The 12,710-nt window shown below is 39.6% G+C and overlaps 1 pseudogene; it reads left to right on the top strand.

Annotated features, from left to right (window-relative positions):
* Positions 1-4,078, top strand: part of LOC102850534 — a 5,590-nt pseudogene extending 1,512 nt beyond the window's left edge.
* The last annotated feature ends 8,632 nt before the right edge of the window (positions 4,079-12,710 follow it).

The following is a 12,710-nucleotide window of genomic DNA, read 5'->3' as shown; positions in this document are numbered from 1 at the left end:
TTTACGTTTATCTTGTTGTGGTGCTCAAGTATTTCATAAATTCTGGATATAAGTCCCTTATCTGATATGTTATTACCGAATACTTTTTCCCAGTCAGTGTGCCAAGCATTTTTTACTATAGCTACTTCATTTGTGTGAAGTAGATTCTCCCCCCACCTTGTTTTAAGAGTTGAGAACACTAAGGCTGAAAAATTTTAAAAACATATGACTTGGTCTTTAAGATTTTCTAGAACCTAATAGGAACCCTGAGCGAAGATCCTTGCTTCATACCACAGTGCTTCTTGGAAGCCAGGAGTGCCTTGGAAGGGAGAAAAGACAAATCAAGGCTATTTAAAAACTTCTCAGTGAAAATGATTGATCAATTTCCCCCTGACAATTAATGCTCCTGCTATTATGCAGATAGGCAGCAGTTTACCTACCTTTAGGTTTAGTTTGCTCCACTGCTCATTTCCTAGGTTTCTGAGAGTGTTAATTTATTTGGCTTAGCCCCCAAGACGGATATTTTTAACCAGTGTGGATTAAAGCCTTCCAGGAACTGTGTAGCTCTTTTTACAGAAATCAACTTTGCAGTTCCGTGTGTGTGTGTGTGTGTGTGTGACAGAGAGATCTGAGCCTGAGCAAAGAAAACTTGGAGCAATTCTTTATGCCCATGGCTTTTCAATCCACATCTCCCAACAACTGGAGCAGAGACTTTAAGTTTCCAAAACAGCTGCAAAGGGTAACAAACAGCTAGCGCTTAGCTCCCTTAGCAACAGCACAGTCAGTGGGGATTTAGCTCAGGGAAAACTTGTGTGGTGCAAAAGACCCATAAAATTTTCAGAAAGCAGCTTGGCCCCGTGGAGTCACCAGATTGAAAGTCCTGGAATCTTGGGTGCAAAACATTTACTGAATAGCTTTTAGTTAACTCTTCCTGTGCTTCAAGTTCCTTCCCTTGTGTGCATAGTCAACTCTCTGCTTCCCTGAGTTGTCATAAAAAAAGTGACATTGGCTTTTAAAACCGCTTGTTGGAGACCTAGCCCATGTAAACTTTCTATCTCCACTGTTTCTTAGTTACCGATTTACCAAGAGTAACTTAACACTGGGATTCTCTGCCAGTGCTAAAATTGGATTCCACCACTCTAGGGTTTCCTTTTCTTCCTCTTGCTTTTGTTTATGGGACTTAGGGGAAACATCTGGGCTGCTGGCATTAGTAAACTAAAGACTAAACAAAACAATTTCACACTAGAAAATAAGGTTTTCATCCTATCCACCTTATCATTTTTAAAAAGAAATTTAAATGTGCCCAGGATTTTTATTAGATTAACTTGTGTAAATGGACCTGGAAAAGCCCAAGAATCTCTTGAGAATGAGAGAGGGCAGAATAAACAGAATTGAGTGTAAAAGAAATTTAGACTCTTCATCTCTGTAGTATCAGTCCTTCTCCTAACCAAAGTGGGCTTTCTCCACTGAAACTCTAGATTCTCTGTCACATCACAAAAGGGCCTGGAAAACCCCAAGACCAAAAAGGCTGCCATCAAGACATTTCTGACTCATAGTGACCCTGTAGCTCAGGGTTTCCCAGGGTAGCAATTCTTCGCAGAAGCAAACTACCTTTCTTCCATGGAACAGTGTTCATCTTATAATTAGCAGCCTGACACATTACCACTATAGCAACAGGGCTTCTTAAAGGGCCTAGCATTACTTCTGAATGTACTGACATTTTCTTTGAAGGTGAAAGATTCAAGTACTGGACACTTTTCCTGACCAGGGTTCTGGGGAAAAGGAACAGGCAAGGAGGAGTCAATCTTTTCCAGCTGCAACATAGAGAGAAAAGGAACAAATTCTTCACCAGGGAAGATTGTGTAAACAGCGCCTTTGGCTGGAACCACAGAGTTGGGGAGGCAAAGAAAGAGATCTTTGTTCTCCCCTACCCCAGCCAGAGCACAATCATAGAGCTGAGATTGTTTGCTTTGGCAAGGGACTCCCTGCCTGAAAGGACTAGGCATTCCAGAGACCAGTGAGGCCTCTCTGTAGGGTTTTTCTTATGGAGCTAAAGAGAAGACAACTCTGAGCCTAAATCTCTTTCCCAAGGAAGTAAGTTAGGGAGCCTGGGGACCTGAGGCCTCTGGCCTAATCTCTAGTTACTTTAGCCTCATTCCGTTCCCACCTTCCCCCACCATAGGATAGCTTTGATCTTCCTAGCTTTGAGAATACTTTTGGTTCTGTACTACTGTTCTATTTCAAAAGAACCTGCATATGCATAAGAAGACAATACAGAGATGCTTCTCTAAGGAATCCAATGGGGAAGAGGGATTCTGAGATCATCTTGTTACCTTTGGTCTGTATTGGTACTGTGGTTACATGGCTTAGCTGCTAGGTTTGAACCCATGAGCTGCTTTATGAGAGAAAGAATTATAGTCAGTCTTTCCAAAATGATAGGGATGTCCTCCTTTCCTTGGGTAATGTTGTTGTTAGATGCCATCAAGTCCACTACAACTCAGTGACCCTATAAAAACAGATTAAACCTTACTTTATGCTATGCCATTCTCATGATCTCTTGTAAATGTAGTTATGTGCCAACTGATTCACAGCTGACCTTCCAGTAGATTTTCAGAGGCTGTAAATTGCACGGGAGGAGACTGCCCATCTCTCATCCATGGAACAGTTAGTGGTTCCAACCTTGCCTTTGGATTGACAGCACAATTGTTAAGCATTTTAGACTTTTTCCAGTTTGAGACTATTAAAATAAAGCTACAACTAATATTCACATACAGGTCTTTGTGCAGACTTGTTTTTATTTCTCCTAAGTAAATAGGAGCTTCTCAAGTGCTTTGTATTATCTATATTTTTTATTTTAGCCATTATAGTGGGGAGAAGAATACTGAATATCCAAAAAGAACAGATATGTCCTGCAGAGTGCTCCTTGGAGGCAAGGATAATGAAACTTATTCTTTCATACTTTGGACATGGAGCTAAGTGAAGCTATTCCTTGGAAAGGGACATCATGCTTGGAAAGATGGAGGGTCAGCGAAGGAGAAGAAAAACCCCAACAAGATAGATTGAAATCATGACTTCAACAATGGACTCTAGTGTCTCAGAGATGATGAGAATGGCACAAGATAGGTCATGTCAGTTCCACTGTTCATAGGTTCGCTATGAGTTGTACTCGACTCAATAGCACCTAACAAAAACAATAGTGAGTATGTGGCCAGGAAATTAGGAGATGCATTGCACTGGGAAAATCTGCAGTTAGGAACTTCTCCGAGTAATGATGTCAGTTTGAGGACTAAGGTGCATCTAATTCAGGCCATAGTCTTTCCAATTACTTGCTATGTATCTGAGAGCGGGACAGTGAATAAGGATTACAGAAAAATAATTGAGCCTAGGTGGTCTTTGTAGAGTCGCCAGTCGTCTCCTGCTTCAACAGTGCTTGAATGGAACCCGGTGCTCAGCCAGCATCTCCCCCGCCGGTCATTCCCAGCCAGTCCTCCGCCACCTCCTCACATCAGCACCCCCAGACGCCACAAGGTCCTCGCCTCCGCTCCAGCACCGCACAGCCTCCGCCTCTCCGCTACTGCCGGCCGCCATGACCACGTCCCCTTCGCAGGTGCCATCAACCGCCAGATCAACTTGGAGCTCTACGCCTCCTTTGTCTACCTGTCCATGTCTTACTACTTCGACTGTGAAGATGTGGCTTTGAAGAATTTTGCTAAATATTTTCTCCACCACAAGGAGAGGGAACATGGCCGAGAAATTGATGGAACTGCAGAACCAGCGAGGCGGCCGCATCCTTCTTCAGGACATCAAGAAATCAGACCGTGATGACAGGTAGCGCCGGCTGAACGCAATGGAGTGTGCACTACACTTGGAGAAAAGTGTGGATCAGTCCCTACTGAAACTGCACAAACTAGCCACTGACAAGAACGAGCCTCATTTGTGTGACTTCATTGAGACACATTACCTGGATAAGCAGGTGAAATCCATCAAACAACTGTGTGACTACATAACCAACTTGCGCACGATGGGCGCCTGGGATTCGGGCCTGGCCCAGTACCTCTTTGACAAGCACACCCTGGGAGACAGTGATGGAGAGAGCTGAGTGAAGCTTTAGCCCGGCTTCCCCACAGACACAGGGGTGACTCTTGTCTTGTTTATTTTACCTTTTCTATAAATTGTACCAAAATACCTACTTGAGTTCTTTTATTTGTACTATTCCTTCAGATAGTCATTTGGTATCCAGCTGATGTGTTGGAGATCTTGGTGGGCCAGAAGTCTGTCTAAGCCATCTTGGCTAAATTCTTTTAATCACCACGATATCTGCTTCAGTCACATTTAATAAAATGAAACTTACAAGAAAAAAAAAATAATTGAGCCTTTGAGGTGTGGTGTTGGAGAAGAGCACATGGATGGCCAAGAGAACAAACAGCTATGTTTTGGAGATGGTGCAGCCAGAGTGCTCTTTGGAGGCAAGAATGATGAAGCTTTACCTCACATACTTTGGGCATGTTGCTAGAAGGGGTTGTTTCTTGGAGAGGGACATGATGCTGGGAAGGGTGGAGGATTGGTGAAGGAGAAGAAGACCCTCAACCGGACTCTTGTGTGTCAGAAAGTGTGAGGATGTTGCAAGATAGAACAGGGTTCAGATCTTTTGTTCATAAGGTCACTAAGAGTTGTACATGACTTGACAGCATCTAACAACAACAACATTTTATTATTTGGTATGTTCTTTTGTGACCTAGCTAAACAAAATCTTTACTTGACTCATCAACAACTTATGCAGATGACATAACCTTGCTTGCTGAAACTGAGGAGGATCTGAAACACTTGCTGCAGAAGGTCAAGGATTGTAGTCTTCAATATGAACTCAAGCTCAACATCAAGAAGACAAAGATTCTCACCACTAGACCAATTGGCAGCACCATGATGGATGGAGAAGAGTTTGAGGTAATTAACTGTTATAGCGTGCTTGGCTCCACCATCAACACTCTTGGAATCAGCAGTCAGGAAATCAAAAGACAAATTGCATTAGGTAAATCTGCTGTCAGAGAACTTTCTAGAGTACTGGGAAGCAACTATGTCAGTCTTGAGACTGAGGTGTGCTTGATCCAGGCCATGGTCTTCGCAATTACTTGCTATGAGTCAGAGAACTGGACAATGACTAAGGATGAAAAAAGAATTGATGCCTTTAAGTTGTGAAGAAGAGTCTTGAACATACCATGGACCACCAAGGAAACAAATCTGTCTTGGAGAGGAAGAAACCAAGTTTCTCTTTGGAGACAGATTTTGAAACTCTAACTCACATACTTGGGCACTTAGCCATGACAGACCAATCCTTGGAGTAGGATATCATGCTCAGAAAGGTGGAGGGACAGCACAGGAGAGGAAGAACCCAGATGAGATGAATTGATACAGTAACTAGGGCAACAGAGATAGATGTGTCAGTCAGTAAGACTGGCTCAGGACAGGGCAGGCTTCAGAGCTGTTGTACACAGGGTCACTATAAGTTGCAGGCAACTCGATGTCACTTAACAACAAGGTCACAGGGATTTTTCAGCTCTTTTTTTTTTTCTAAAAGTTTATATTTTAATTACAGTATGTATTTCATTCACTTCAAGTTTATTTTTCTTTTTTAGTTTGAATGAAGGTCTACCAATCATATTGGATTTTCATTCAATCATTCATAAGTATTTTGGTTTATAGAATTAACTATAATTGATTAATTAATTAATTTTAATATTTAACCAGACTCACTGTATATTGCCTTTTTTTCCATTTCACCTAATCAAGTTGATTTTTGTATGCAGTATAATGTATAGATTGAAGTGGTTTGGGGTTTTTTGGTTGCTGTTTTTTTGCTTTTTCTCAGATAAATTTCTAATTACTATCTTTTCTCCATTGAATTAACCTGATATCTTTGTAAAAATTCAATTGCCCATAAATAGTTTTTTAATTACCTGGTGTTGCTATAACAGATATATCACATATGAATAAAACAAACAGGAATTTCTTTTCTTACAATTCAAGAAGCTAAGAAGTCCAAATTCAGTCTGCCAGGTAAATTATTGATCACTTTATTGATAGCTTTAGGGTAAGTCTTAAAAATTAGTTTGTGAGAGTTCTCTTTAGTTTTTTTTTAATTAATTTGATGCACACTCATGTTTATCACGGCTTTGTTCACATTAGCAAAGAGTTAGAAACAACCTAAGTGCACATTAACAAATAAATGGATAGAGAAGCTCTGGTATATTCACACAATGGAATGCTGCACTGCATTGAAAAACAAGGAACTCATGAAATATTATTCAAAATGGGTGACCCTGGAGGACATTATGGTCAGTGAAATATCTCAGTCACAAAAGGACAAATACTGCATGGTGCCACTGTTGTAAAACGGGACTGATGTCGGGGTTGGAGGGAGACTGAGAAAGATGGGATAAATAATATATACTGCATTAAAACAGATGAGGGAGAGAACTGTTCAAAAAGGATATGTGGTTAGGTATTATTGTCATGACAGGAGTCCAGAACGAAGGCTGCATAGTGGAGTGGACTTGGGGGGAGGGATTGTATAACGATGAAAGAATTTTTCTTTTACTTTTCAAAGAGAAGTGTGAACTGAGGGGGGGAGGAGTAGGCAGGGAGAAAAGTGCAACAATGAATCAATGGAAATCCAAAGTCTCTGTAAATTTTCATAAAAATTAATAAAAATAATTTAAAAAACAAAAAAATAAACAACAAGAGAAAAACTCTAAGGGGAAAATTATCTGACAATTTCAAGCCCTACTACTACTGTTTCCTTTTTTAATAATTTTTGGTTTGTTGATTTAGTGAAAACAGACATAGTCAACACAACTTCTACATATAAATACAGCATAAGTAAAGACATTCTTCAAGTTGTTAAACCATTCTTGTTATACTTTTCCAAGTTATTTCTCCACTTAACATAGACTGCCTCTGAGTGTCTGTCTAATGTTTTAAGTTTTCATTGTTAATTTGATCACATATAGTTATTTAAAAGAACACAATGCTCAAAGTAGACTTTATTAGTTAAGATAAATCATTGTTTGGTTTTAAGAAGACTTAGGCAAATATTTTTCATTTAAGGTTTAAAGATTATCACAGGGCAGTATTTTTTCTTTTTTATTATTAATTTTAATGAAAGATTTTGGATTTCCATTCATTCATCGTTGCTCTTTCCTCGCTACAGGGCAATAGTTCTAGGTGTTCAGTCAGCTTCAATGACGGTAGAGAGTCTGAGCTCCAACAGAACTTTTTTAAAAAAAATTCTTTTTTTTATTAGATTTTAATGAAAGTTTATAAAGAACTTAGATTTCCATTCAGTCATTGTTGCACATTTTCCTTCCTGACCACCCCTCTCCCCAGATCGCTTTTCTCTTTGACAAGAAAAAAAAATTCTTTCATTGTTATACAATCCCACCCCACCCCACCCCTGTCCACTTTACTATGCAGCTCTTATTCTGGACTCTTGTCATGAAAATAGTACCTAATCATATATTCCTTTTAAACAGTTCTCTCCTTCATCTGTTTCAATGCAGTATACATTATTTATCCCCTCTTCTTTTAGGTTCCCCCCAATCCTGATTCCAGTCCTGTTTTACAACAGTGGAACAATGCAATATTTGTCCTTTTATGACTGAGATATTTCACTCAGTATAATGTCCTCCAGATTCACCCAATATTTCACGAGTTCTTTGTTTTTCAATGCAGCATAGTATTCCTTGTGTGAATATACTACAGCTTCTCTATCCATTTGTTTGTTGATGGGTACTTGGATTATTTCCATCTCTTTGCTATTGTGAACAAAGCAGCAATAAACATGGGTGTGTGTATATATCTGCTAGGTGGCAGTTATGGTTTCTTTTTTTTTCTTTTTTCATTTATGGTTTCTTTAGGGTATATTCCCAGTAGTGGAATTGCTGGGTCAAAAAAAGGCTATAATTTTTCATCATCAGTAAGTGCTTCAAGTCTTTTTGTTTTTAGTGAGCAAGGTTGTGTCATCTGCATATTGCAAATTATTCATTAACCCTTTTCCAATCTTGATGTTATATTCTTCTTCATATAACCTATTATATCAGATTATTACCTCACCATACTTAATAAATATGGTAAAAAGTTACAAGCCTGATGTACACTTTTTCTTATTTTAAGCTATGTAGTATTGTCTTGTTCTGTCCCAACCACTGCCTTTTGGTCTATGTAAGGTTCTGTTGTTAAGAGCCCTTGAGTTGCAACTGACTCACAGATGACCCTCCAGCAGGTTTTCAGAAGCACTAAAACATATGGAAGGAGATTGCTCAGATCTCTCCCATGGAACATCTGGTGAATTTGAACTGTGTCCTTATGTTAGGTTCTGTACAACCACAATTAAGTATTCTGGGACTCCCATTGTTTTCTATGATATCACACAAAATAGAATGGTTTTGCATAATCAGTAAAACACAGGTAAACATCTTTCTGGAATTCTCTGCTTTCAGCCAAGATCTAGCTGACATCAACAGTTTGCAAGCAAAGCAAATAAGGTACACAGAGCCCCTTGTGGGATTAGGAAAAGTCCACATTCTTACTGTCAAGTCAGAATTTACTTAGAGCTGACCCACTAGTGGGTTTCACACGGCTGTAAATTGCACAGGAAGAGATTGCTCATCTTTTTTGCAAAGAGCAGCATTGACTTTCTACCCACAAGGCCATTAGAATTCACTCTTTTGTGGGGATGTGACTATGCAAATAGGATACATGGAATCCTAACAAGGAGATTAGTCAGTTTTACCATCATTTTTGGTTTACCAAAGAATTAATATCAGAAATTGGCAGGGAGGTTTACCACCCTCAAGAAAGAGCTAGGATAGACGGGACTCAAGGTCTATATGTACTGAGAACCTCCTAGACCTAGGAGACAAAGATCTGTAATACCTGAGACAGCACACGATAGCAAGAAACAGTGATCCAGAAATGGCAGTAACAGAACCAGATCAGCATAAAAGGAAACAGGGGACTTCTTGTCTACTGGGCAGGGCAATTTTAGTACATATGCTAAACTACAGAACAAGAGAGCTGGGCACTTTTGGACAGAGGCTTACAGGTGAAGCAAGGCACCTCTGAGAACTTACTGTCACAGATAAAGAGTTCTGTAACACTTGTCAAAGTAGGGCAAAGTTAAAGCTGAGAGACCAAGAGCTGGAGAGAGGCTCGCCTGTGGACATAGCTGAGAAGAATCTGTCCTGATTAAAGAACTGTCTACTGAGTCATTTCTAATAATGAATAGTAAACTGTTGCTTCCCTAATTTTGCCTTAATTTCCCTAAGCAAACTACTATAACAGAATGTGCAGAGACCTAGAATTAGAGACTGAAAAGGGAAGAACTTGCTTAGTAATTCTCAAGCTTAAAGAACTGAAAAAGTCAAGCCTCAAGTTGCAATCATTCAATATCTTGAATGATCTAGAAAAAAATCAAAAGATGGAAAGAATACACAGAATCCCTATACCAAAAGAACTGGCCAATTCTGAAATATTTTAGGAACCACACAAGCTTTCTTCTGTCATCTTTATTCATTGTCCAGTAATTGTGAAGACCATGGTCTGGATTAGGCACATCTTAGTCTCTAGTCTGACACTTTTGCTCTTTATCATTCAGAGATCTCTAACAGCAGATTTTCCCATGCAATTCATCTTTTGATTTCCTGACTGCTGGTGCCAAGAGTGTTGATTGTGGAATCAAGAAAGCTGAAGTTGTTAACAAATCAATCTCTTCTCTATCTGTCATGGTGCTGACAATTGGCCCAGTGGTAAGAAACGTTCTTTTTTTTTTTAACAAAGATTTTTTTTCTTCTGTAACAAAAGGAGAATCAATGCCTTTGTTGGAGAAGAGTATTGAACATATCATGAACTGCCAAGAGAATAGGTCTGTCCTGGAGAGGGTGAAACCAGGCTCCGCCTTGGAGGCAAGGATTTTGAAGATCTGTCTGACATACTTTGGGCCTGTGGCCAGGATGGAACCAGCATTTGGAGAAGGTCATCATGCTTGGAAAGGTGAAGGGACAGTACAAGAGGGAAAGACCATGGATAAGATGGGTTTACACAGTAACTGGGGTAATGGAGTTGGTATGTTGAGACAGTGAGATTGGCTATAGTGTAGGCTTCAGATAGCGTAGGCTTCAGAGCTATTGTTGCTGTAAGTCTCAGGTAACTCACATAGCAACCATCATATGATCAAGAGCAAATGGTAATGGTGGAATAAGTTCAAGCTTCCCTGAAGGTATTGACAAAAAAATAAGGCCTCAGGGAATGAATGGGGCGCCAATTGACATGGCTCAAATGACAGATACAGTCCTGGAAGTGCTCACCAGTCTACGGAAATTCGGAGAACAGCTGCCTGGCCAACTGACTGGAAGAGATCCATATGTTTCCATTCCCAAGAAAAGTGATCCAACAGAATGTGGAAATTATCAAACAATATCATTAATATCACATACAAGCAAAATACTACTGAAGATCATCCAAAAATAACTAGATCAATACAAAGATAGGGAACTGCTAGACTTTCAAGCTGGATTTAGAAGAGACCATGGCACCAGGGATATCATTGCTGATGTCAAATGGATACTAGCTGAAAGCAAAGAATTTCAGAAGAATGTCTATTTATGCTTTATTGACTATGCAAAGGAGTTTGACTGTGTGCATCATAATAAATTATGGCCAACATTGAGAAGAATGAAGATCCCAGAACACTTAATTATGCTCTTGTGAAACCTCTACCTAGACCAAAAGGGTATTGTACACACAGAGCAAGGGAACACTTCATGGTTTAAAATTAGGAAAGGTGTGCCTCAGGGTTGTATCCTTTTCCCATACGTATTCATTCATAGTTGTTGTTCTTGTTAAGTGACGTCAAGTCGTAGGCGACTCATAGCGACCCTATGAATGAAAGTCCTGGACACCTGTATAACTTTCATCCTTTTTCCAATAGGCTTTCCAGAGGCAAGCTATTATGGAAGTGGATGCCACTCCTGCTTCCAACCTTGTTTTGGTCTGAGAGCTCCACCAAACACTGTCCACCATGGGTAACTATTCTCGCATTTGACTCATCTGTGTCACAGTGTTCGGCTTCACAGCAACCACAAGTTACCTCTGTACAGCAAGTGGACATACCAGGGTTACATGACCTAGAAGAATTCTATATGTTAAGCAAATTATTTGAGAAGCTGGACTCTATGAAGAAGAATGTGGCATCAGGATTGGAGGAAGATTCATCAATAACTTTTGTTAGGCAGATGACAGAACCTTGCTTGCTGAAGCTGAGGAGGCCTTGAAGTCTTCAATATGGATTGCATCTCAACATCAAGAAAACAAAAATGTTCACCACTGTACCAATAGGCAACATCATGATAAATGGGGAAAAGTTTGAAACTGTCAATGACTTCATCTTACTTGGATTCACATCAGTATACTTGGTATTAGCAGTCAGGTGGTCAGAAGACATTGCATTTGGAAAGTCTGTAGTCAGAGATCTCTCCAAATTACTGAGGAACAGTGATGCTAATTTGAGGATTAAAGTGCACCTGATTCAGGCCATGTCTTTTCAGTCACTTGCTATGCTGCTGAGACCTGGACAACAAATAAGGATGACAGAAGAATTGACACCTTTCAACTGTGGTGTTGGAGAAGAGTACTGAATATCCCATGGACTGTCAAAAGAACAAACAGATATGTCTTGGAGAAGGTGCAGCTAGACTGCTCCTTGGAGGCGAAGATGACAAAGCTTTGTCTCACATATGCTGGCATGTTGTTAGGAGAAGGTATTCATTAAAGAAGGACATCATACTTGGAAAAATGGAGGCATAGCGAAGGAGAGGAAGGTCCTCCACCATCTTAATGAGATGGATTGGCACAGTGACTACAGCAATGGGCTTGAGTGTGGCAGAGATTGTGAAGATGGCACAAGAAAGGACAGGGTTCAGATTTGTTGTTCATAGAGTCTAAGTCATACTCGACTGGACAGCACCTAACAGCAACAACTACCCTATCAATATTAATGAATATTGTCTGTGAGTTCTTGTGACCTTTTCTACAGATTATGAAATCAAATTAGAGTATTATGGAAGAGTCACCTGGTGTTAGATAGAATTGGTGGGGGAAAAATAATTGGAGGATGGACCTCTATCTATCTCGGAATCAGCCTTGGACTGAGGTTGATCATGATTCTCCATGTCACTTTATTTACACTGGTAGTTGGGGAAGTTAAACATTCACAATGAAGAATCATTCTTTAAAAATTCTAGCAGTTCATTATCCCATTGAGAACTCCAAACCATACAGGGGATTTTTGTCCCTAAAGAATCAAAACTCTCTCATCTAGGTATTTTATACACTTTTTTCACTGCATGCAAAGTATCCTTCCCAGCTTCAGTATTCTCATATCTGACTCCTTGTAATTCAAACCTTGCCTGAATTGTTTCCTCTTCAGCAAAGCCTTTTCTTACTGTTCCATTTAGAATGGGGACACACACACATTTTCGTGATACTCTATCACATTATCATTTTTAATGTTCCTATTACTAGAATGTAAGCTCCATGAATGTCCAGTCCCTATCTGAATTGTTTACTGTATTTGCTATAAGCGCAGAATCCAAAATGTCCTTTGTTTTGTTTTTTTTTTTGTTTTCACTGAACGTGTTTTATTTTTTTAATTTTTTTCTATAATTATATTTTATTAA

Source organism: Elephantulus edwardii, unplaced genomic scaffold, assembly GCF_000299155.1.
Source record: "Elephantulus edwardii isolate Elephantulus edwardi_28Jun2011 unplaced genomic scaffold, EleEdw1.0 scaffold00030, whole genome shotgun sequence".
Taxonomy (NCBI): domain Eukaryota; kingdom Metazoa; phylum Chordata; class Mammalia; order Macroscelidea; family Macroscelididae; genus Elephantulus; species Elephantulus edwardii.
This window is presented reverse-complemented; position numbering and strand designations above follow the sequence as displayed.